This window comes from Microtus oregoni, unplaced genomic scaffold (genome assembly GCF_018167655.1).
Source record: "Microtus oregoni isolate MIOR12 unplaced genomic scaffold, Mior012 000004F_ref0000308, whole genome shotgun sequence".
Lineage (NCBI taxonomy): Eukaryota > Metazoa > Chordata > Mammalia > Rodentia > Cricetidae > Microtus > Microtus oregoni.
The window spans coordinates 19246536-19255046 of record NW_024543063.1 but is presented as its reverse complement, the minus strand read 5'-3'; the positions used below and the strand labels follow the sequence as shown (position 1 = coordinate 19255046).

General features: G+C 49.2%; 1 protein-coding gene across 1 annotated transcript in view; it reads left to right on the top strand.

Annotated features, from left to right (window-relative positions):
* The first annotated feature begins 583 nt into the window (after positions 1–583).
* Serpine2 (serpin family E member 2) overlaps positions 584–8511 on the top strand; it is a 57466-nt gene continuing 49538 nt past the window's right edge. The window contains exon 1 of the mRNA XM_041650127.1: positions 584–724. The gene's annotated coding sequence lies outside the window, so the exon portion shown is untranslated. The remainder of the gene's footprint in view (positions 725–8511) is intronic.

Sequence of the window (8511 nt, the reverse complement as noted above, 5' to 3'; positions counted from 1 at the left end):
TCATGCTCTCACCATAATCCGGCTCCCTGGATGTCCTTGCTTGTCTTGTGCCTAGGAGCCCCTCAGTCAGCTCATCCCCTAAGCAGAGATAAGTTGGCTCTGGGGCACCTGGACGGAGGACCAGTTCTAGACCTCCGCGTCCTGGCACGGAAATCCCCATCACCGGCAGGATTGTACGCTGTCGCAGGGCACCCCTTCTCTCTCCGATGGGGCCCGGGGAGGGGGAGGGCAGCCAAGACGACTCGTCCTGCGTCCCAGGGACACACCAACGGTTACGGTGTCGCCCACTCCACTCCCCCATACGCCCATCTGGTCGACCCACGTGCAGCTCGACCCCGGGTTGGCGCCGCACCTCGGGCCGGGCGCGTCTGGCCGGCGCTTTCTGGGGACCTGGACACGGCCCCCACCCTCGAGGGGACGGCATCCGGCCGCCGCGGTCCGGCAGGGGGGCGTCCTGGAGTCCCCTGCGGTGGAGGGGCGCTGCGGCCGGCTGCCACACAAAGGCGGCGGCGGGAAGGCGGGGCGGGGCGGGGCGGGCCGGGGGCGGGGGAGGCAGGAAGGGGCGGGGGCGGCGGCGGCGGCGGCGGCGGCGGAGATAAAGCCCCCACGCCGCCCGGTCGGCTAGTGCTGTGGTTGCAGGGGAGCGCGGGCTGCACGCGTCCCCGCCGCTGCGCTGTCCTCCCTCCGGGCTCCGACCGCCACCTGGGGATCCAAGCGAGGGCGGGTGAGTACTGCCTGCGCGGTCCCCGCCACTGGGAGGAGAGCCGGGACTGTCCTCCGGGCTTCGCCGCGACCGAGCGCCGGGGCGGGAACTTTCTCGGGCCGCCGGAGCCACGACTGCGAGCGCGCCCGGATCTCGCGTCCCTATCCCCCGAGGGTTGGGACGTTCAGGTGTGCCCGAGACTGAGGGAACGCTCGCCGAGCTCGGCGAGACTGCGGTGGGTCCTGCAGGGCTGCAAACCGTGACCCTGAACCTGAGGCATCTGGGCACTCAGGGGTGTCACCGACCCCGCACTTTGCTTGTGCATGCCCGGGACAGGGACCGGGAGACCCGTTCTCACTTGTTACCTTTGCCTCCGCAGCTTGGAGGTGGGCAGCGACTTGGGGGACACTGGCCTTTGCAACAGGCTTATCCCTACTATACAGTAGCAGCTCTTTGCGATTTATTATTTATTTCCATCATCTGTAGACCAGGGTATTGCGAGGCCGCTGAGTGAGTCCAGGTAAGGTGAAAGTACTCAGAAATCCTGGGCGGAATTAGGTATTTAATTTGCCCCCAAGATGAGCCGCGGGAAAGCTGCTATTACATAAGACAGCACTCCACCTTCAGGTATTAGAGAAGGTACTGTTGAGGATTTTTAGTGTTTTAATGAACAAAACAGAATCTCCGCGTGTCTCTCTTGAGAAATCTCCAAACGCGGCTGGATCTTGCTTTGACTACTTTGCAAAGAACGTTCTTATATTTAGCATCAACATAAAAAGGTGTTTGAAGGTTTGACTTTCTCTTTCAAGCTGGGAAGCAGTTTACTTCTCTGAACTGTTCTAGAACAATTGATCTGATAATTTTGTGCTTTTGGAGATTTTATATTAGAATGGGAATACAGATAACTGGGAGAGATGTCAGCATTACTGATTTTGTGTATCTAAAGCACACTTAGAAACTGAAGGCGCTTTCAACATTTTCTGTGGCTCTGAAACAGTAATTATATGCCGTTTGCAACATTTAAGAAAAAAAATCTCAGGAGACATTCAACCAATAAGGCTTCCATCAACCCCCGGAGTTTTGACTGTTTTTCAAAATAGCGTTTGAATTTTTTTTTTCAGGGAAGGGTGACTCCTGAAGGTCATGAGACGATGTCATCTTTCTTTCTTTAAAAGAATCCAAGCAGAAAATTTTTCCACCCCGCCCCCATGAACTTGACATATTAGCACAATTTTTGAAAGGACAGGAATTACTGAATCACCAAAGGATGTCAGTTTTCAGCTTCACACATAGAGGGTTTGACAGTAGTTAGAAACAGCCCAAGATGGAAGAGTTGGAAGTGAGATGGGGACCTGGCCAGGCTCCTGGCCCCCCTCCTTGTTGCTGCCCTCTTCCTGGAGTCCTTCTCTCACAAGGTTGGGGACGTCGGCCTTTTCTTCTTCCTGTGTTTGTGGTGCTGCAGGCTCACTCCCATGGCTGTCTCAGGTCCAGCGGTTTCCACCCGCTCCCTTTACACAGTGCTTTAAACATGTTCAAGACTTGCCCTCACCTGGAGGCGCTCCTGCTCTGTCAGGAACCCTGAGGAGGCTGAAGCAGGGATGCCGTGAACCTGATATACATAGTGTGCTCCAGGTCAGCCAGGGGTACATAGACAGACCTGTCCCAAAAACAACGTGAGTGCTCACACGCCTGTGCAAATACATAGACACACACACACACACACACACACACACACACACACACACGCACTTGCTCGCACACAAACGTGCCTACACTCACACATTCCAGTGTCTTGAAACCTTAAGCTCCTCCTACTGCCCCAGGCTACAAACTGGCTCTTCCATTGTAGTCTTCAAAATAGAGGGTTTTCTGGTGCCTTCCATACATCAGGTTCTACAGGTGGCACAATGACCTATACCCCTGGAAAAGTAAAGGCCACCAGACTTGCTCTATGCGTTACTTCTGTACCCCCTCTAAGCGTTTCCGTATTTACCCACACCTCTGTGCGGTCTCTCCAGGCCCACGTGTGCCTTACATTTCCTTTCGACGCTTTTCACCTTTGCTAAATATAGCAGGTCCTTGCATTCCTGGGATTATCATTCTTATGCTGGGGGAAGAAAAGACAGGAAAGCATATCTGTGGTAAATACTGTGGGGGTAGAATGGCAGAGAAAATAATCAAGTTGAATTGGGAATTTGCAGAAGATAAGAGAAAAGGCTCCTTGTGTCAGTGACTAATGTCCCCAGCTGTGCCATGCATCCCAAGCATTCCTCCGCTCAGGAATCGTACTCCTCTCTCACCTTCTGTTCATTCTCTCACTGCGAAGCCCGTTCTGTTTCAGCAGGAACTTCGCAGTGCTCTAACTTACCTTATTTTTGGCATTTCTGGTGATCACCAGATCACTCCATGATTCTTAAATTAGTTGCCATGTCCCAAGTCTCCCTTCAGACCCTGCAAGTCTCCCCAGAAGAGAAGAACCTAGAATTTCCTGTATGAGCCGTCTTCTGTGTGCCCAGCTGGCCTCTGCCATCTTCTGGATGCCCAGCTGACCTCTGCCATCTCCTGGGTGCCCAGCGGGCCTCTGCCATCTCCTGGGTGCCCAGCTGACCTCTGCCATCTCCTGGGTGCCCAGCGGGCCTCTGCCATCTCCTGGGTGCCCAGCGGGCCTCTGCCATCTCCTGGATGCCCAGCTGGCCTCTGCCATCTCTTGGGTGCCCAGCTGGCCTCTGGCATTAGACACCAGGCGCTGTCTCCCATGGCTTTCTACAGCTTCCTCCCTTCTGGTTTTCTGGCTGTCATCTTTTCTACTCATTGTGGTTTCCCAATACTCTGCCTCTCCCGAATTAATGCTATCTGTTGAGCCTTCGGCTGGACCAATTTCCCAGTTTCACTTACCACCTTTATGAAGTGAGTTTTAGGTTGCCACCTGAGCTAAGAGCATTCTCTTACACTAGCTGCCAGCCTGGAGCTCTGAGACCGAGGTTATGTGTTTGCTTGTTGTGTGCAGCTATACATGTATGCGCTCACATGCATGCACTGTCCGTCTTGGTTTTATTGTTTGGGTTTGAGATAAGGTCTCTCACTGACTTGGAGCTCCACAGCAGACTAGGCTGGCCCATGAACCTGAGGGATCCTCCAATCTCCACTTCCTCAGCCCTAGGATTCCGAGTACACACCACCCTGCTCTTTATTTTTGAATCTTAGTTCGGGGATTGAACTCACATACCTGTACCTAGGCTTGGGTGACAAGCACGGTATCATCTAAGCCAGTGATTCTCAACCTTCCTAATGCTGCGACCTTTTAATATAGTTCTGCATGCTGTGGTGACCCCATTGTGTTGCTACTTCATAACTGTAATTTTGCTACTGGTCCGAATCGTAATACAAATATCTGCTGTTCAGGGTATCAGACATGCAACCCCCAGGTTGCGAACCCCCGATCTAAGCTATCTTATCAGCCCCTGACTTTAGCTTTTATGCCCACCCCGTACGTCCTTCATTAGTCAAAGTTTATCTTTCTTTCTTAATGGCTACATAATTCCCCAAAGCATCCAAGTGGGAGCCTCCGGCAATTCCTAATTTCTGCATATCCTGCTCTGACCAAGTCACAATCCTGTTGCTTCTCTGTGCTGTGAGATCCCATGAGTCTCCAATCTATTTGCTTGCCTCTCTTTTGCTTTAGTGTGTAGAAATAACAAAATGGTGACCAGTACACCACTTTCAGCTGGCAGACATATTTTGGCCTGAATAAAACATACAGAAAGTTAACTGATACTAGGATTAGTTCTGGAGATTCGTATCTGGAGATAACCTTGGGTTTATTGCGTCTCTTAAAAGGCAGAGGACATGGCACATCGTGAGGTTTACGTTCGATGTGGAAACCCTCGGCATGTGCTAAGGTCCTAGCAGTTGTCTGTGATGGAGGTTAGCTGCTTCCTGGTCCGTGTGGACCTGTGACCCCTCACTGACATCAGCTTTGTGGCTTTAGAGTTAGTGACTATGGACTGAGGCAGCTGTTGGTAGCCTGGGAGTCTCAGGGGTTTACTGCAAGTTCCCCGCAGCAAGAACTTTGCATTCTGTCTGTCTTCCGTGTTGTTGCTGTCTCAGATCATTGCAATTTCCCTACATCTGCCTGCATCCATCCTGACGTAATCCAGTGCCTCCGTCTGGATGTGGAGGTAACAGCCTCTCTGGAATGGCAGTTACCACACACGCACATACACACACACACACACACACACACACACACACACTCCAAGAGGAGATAGGGTTTGGTCAGCTCACTGCCACCCCAGGCAGTAGATAGGCATCTGTAAGTATGAAGACACAGTACCAGAGGCAGGCAGCTCCCAAAGTCAGGCAGACCTTTCACTGTCTCAGCCCTGTGTCTGTGGAGCTTAGGGAACTTCCCATAGTGCACCGGGAACTCACGAGGCTAGTAGCTATCTGGTGGCCTGACCACATCTGTGTCCTCTTCTACCCTTCCTGTCTTCTGGACCTTTGTTTCTTCCACACCGGGCTCCATGGGGCCCACATATGAGGGTGTTGCACTCTCTCCTGTCGTGGTCGTCTTGCTGTCCATGGGGCCCACATATGAGGGTGTTGCACTCTCTCCTGTCTTGGTCGTCTTGCTACACCTTTGTCTGTGGTTCCGTTCTTCCATGCCCACTGTCTGGACAGTTTCATCTTTGTCCAAGCCCAGGTCTAGTTATCTTCTGTTTCAAAAGCCATTCCTGATAACCACTGCTTCCAACCCTTGGTTGCCCACATGTGGTACACACACACACACACGCACACACACCATACACAATTCTGTCGTGGCAGCTACTGCCGTGTAGTCAAATGCTTTACCTGCCCTTGTTTTAATTTTATTTGCGACCTCATGGTATTTAATAGATGTGTGAACTAAACCATCGCCACTTTTTAATAAGCCTGCTCCATATTGATTCTGTATAGAACAGGCCCTGTATTTCAGGCTTAAAGGGGAACTCCTTAACAGATACCTCAACTTCTAGCTATGGCACTTCTATTTTGAACATACGTTTTCATTCCTTTCTATGTGGACATGTGTGTCTGTGTGCTTTTATGTGTGATGGTCAGAGGCCAACCTCAGATGTTCCTTAGGTGGTAGCCACCTTGCTTTTGGGGAGTTTCTCATTGACTTGGAGCTCACCAGTTAGGCAAAGCTGCCTGACCAGAGAACCCCCGGGGATCCTATTGTCTCTACCTCCCTAACTGGGTTTATATGTATAAGACACCATGCCTTTTTTTTTTTTTTTTTTGAGCATGCGCTCTGGGTTCTTATGTTTGCAGGGCAAGGATTTTTATTTTCACATTTTTTTTTTTAATGTTCTGAAACCACATGTTTTGAGGTGAAACATTAGGGAACTCTGCCCGTGACTGCATGGATTTCCTCCTAACCTTTCTCAACCTACTACTGTCTTCCTCGAGAGCCACTGTCTGGGCTTTCCCTTTGCCTCTCATGGCTCGTGCAAGGAGGGGATGATGCATTGTGGACTGTAGTGTGCTTCTGCTGGCCTTGGTGACGATGGTATGTACCTTCTCAGTGACATTGTTTCTCGTGTTTGCTTGTTTGTTTGTTTTGTTTTGTCGTGGAGCTGGCTCCCTTCAACCAAATTTGGTTGAAAAGGACCCTAGACTGGAGAGGATCTGGGTTGTGCTGTTGACAGTCAAACCATGTAGAACTCGGTTTCCTTCTGTATACAGTGGATATCACAGAAATAAATGACATCCATGTGTCTTATTTAATGTCTTATAGATTTTTTTAAAAAATTATAGCTTCTTGGCTTTCCTTTCTAATCTAGCTCTCTCATAAATATCAAGTCTGAGTGCCTTTATTCTTGAGTGCTTTATTCTGTGCTTACACACCATGAAGTTCCCGTCCATCTCTTGCTTTCATAATCCCGTGAAGTCATTTAGCATTAGAACTCAGAAATAGCATCGTGGGCCAAGGGGAAGATTTAGTTGATGCTTCTCCTCGGAGGCAGTTATGAAATTGTGAAATGAATTAGGACCCTGTGCTTGGATCTTCTTTGTGAGCCCATTCTCCATATATAAATGTTCCTAGTCCTTACTTCCGAACCATCTTTTTTCATGAATAGATTGCATGCCTGAGGTGGAAATTAATGTTGGTTAAAAAAAAAAATTACCCTTGGGGACTAAATGGAGTCAAGTATAGTAAACCACGTCTTGAGGTTATTGCTTATCTGTATGTTCACAGTTTGTCTAAGGATGCTGAAAACTCACACAATGTTATTATTCTTTAGAGACCCAGTCTTCTACTGAGTAGCCTGGGTCTTCTCCATAGCCCACAAGGCCCTGCTTTATTTTACTGTTTGATTTCTAGGTCTGGATTTAAGCCCAGGCTGGAGAAGTCGGCAACCCTCGTGAAAGCTTTTTTTTTTTTCTTTTTTTTTGGCCAGGAATGGCCACCAAGCCTGAGCAATCTCCTGTTTCGTAATCCTGTTGGTGTATTTTGACAACCATGTCCTCCATTTCATGTCTGAATCTCTCAAGGTTGGATGGACATTCTAGTTCACGATCATATCAGGAACACCCAGACCCTTGCTGCTATTTCACCCTGGCCTCTACCTCTACCTCAGAAGATAATCAGAGAATGGGAATTGACTGTGCCATTCTCATCTTAGCAACTGGTCCTTAAAAGAAAGAAAATGTGCACAAAATTTTAACATTCATATTCTCTCTCTCTCTCTCTCTCTCGTTCTCTCTCTCTCTCTCTCAAAAGCTGCAGGCATTTCTTATTATAGCTGCAAACCTTGGTAGATACATTGGTTGTTATACCTTTGCCTTCATGCTCCCCAGCAACACCAAATGAGGATTTTGTTTACCAAAGGGATTTCCCTTGAAACCATACCAAAAATAGCATTAGGACCCTGCCACCTTTCTGCCCATCCTCTGTAGAAGGCCAACACATCTCACTATAAGAAAAACAACCACTGGTTTTTAGCAAGAGAGTCTATAGCAAACACAAGACACTCTCAACGAGTAAGGTGCAGCTGGGCTGTGTCTCTGTGTATGGCAAAATTCCTGTCCATCCTGAGTTTGAGCCCTAGAAACTACCAAAGGAGAGGTTTAAAAGCATGGAAGGTGAGTACAAAGATAAGTGTCACCTTCCTTCCCAGAGGGCCCTGCAGGAATAATACAGACGCTTACTGGTAAATTTCATTTTATCAGTTTGGTTTTTTTTATTCATGTGTTTGTTTTCCTTCATATTCTGAATACGGCTCTACCTGAGAAATTCCTTCATTGAGGATTCAGTCTCTATTCCGATCATATAAAAAGCTATTAATACCTGCATTACCTTGTCCCTACAGTGCAGAGCCCTAATCAAAACAACTCCAGCAGGAACGTGTTCCCTAAAGGACTCTTTCCTTTTACTTACTGCCCCTGAGATCTGACTCTGAAATTGGAACCAGAGGCTGAGAGCCTCGGGCGCACCTCTTTCCTTTGGTCTCTTGACTCTTCTTTTCCTGGAATACCATGACAACAGCTTGCTCCAGGCTTATCTCCCCAGAGCTACACCATGAAGAAGGAAGAAGCTTTCTTGCCAATTCTAGTTAGGGGGGGGGGGGGGGGATCTGGGAGGAAATCTGATAGGCTCAGTTCTGGTCATTTGCCTTTCTCTACACCAATGGCTGCAGTAGTTATGAGAATGGGGCTCTTCTGAGTGGTCAGATCTGAGTCAGGTGTTCAGCGATGTGAGTCAGGCTAGGGTAAGGTGTGCTTAGCATGTAAGTTGTCCTCGGGTGATGGAGGCTCTAGTGGGC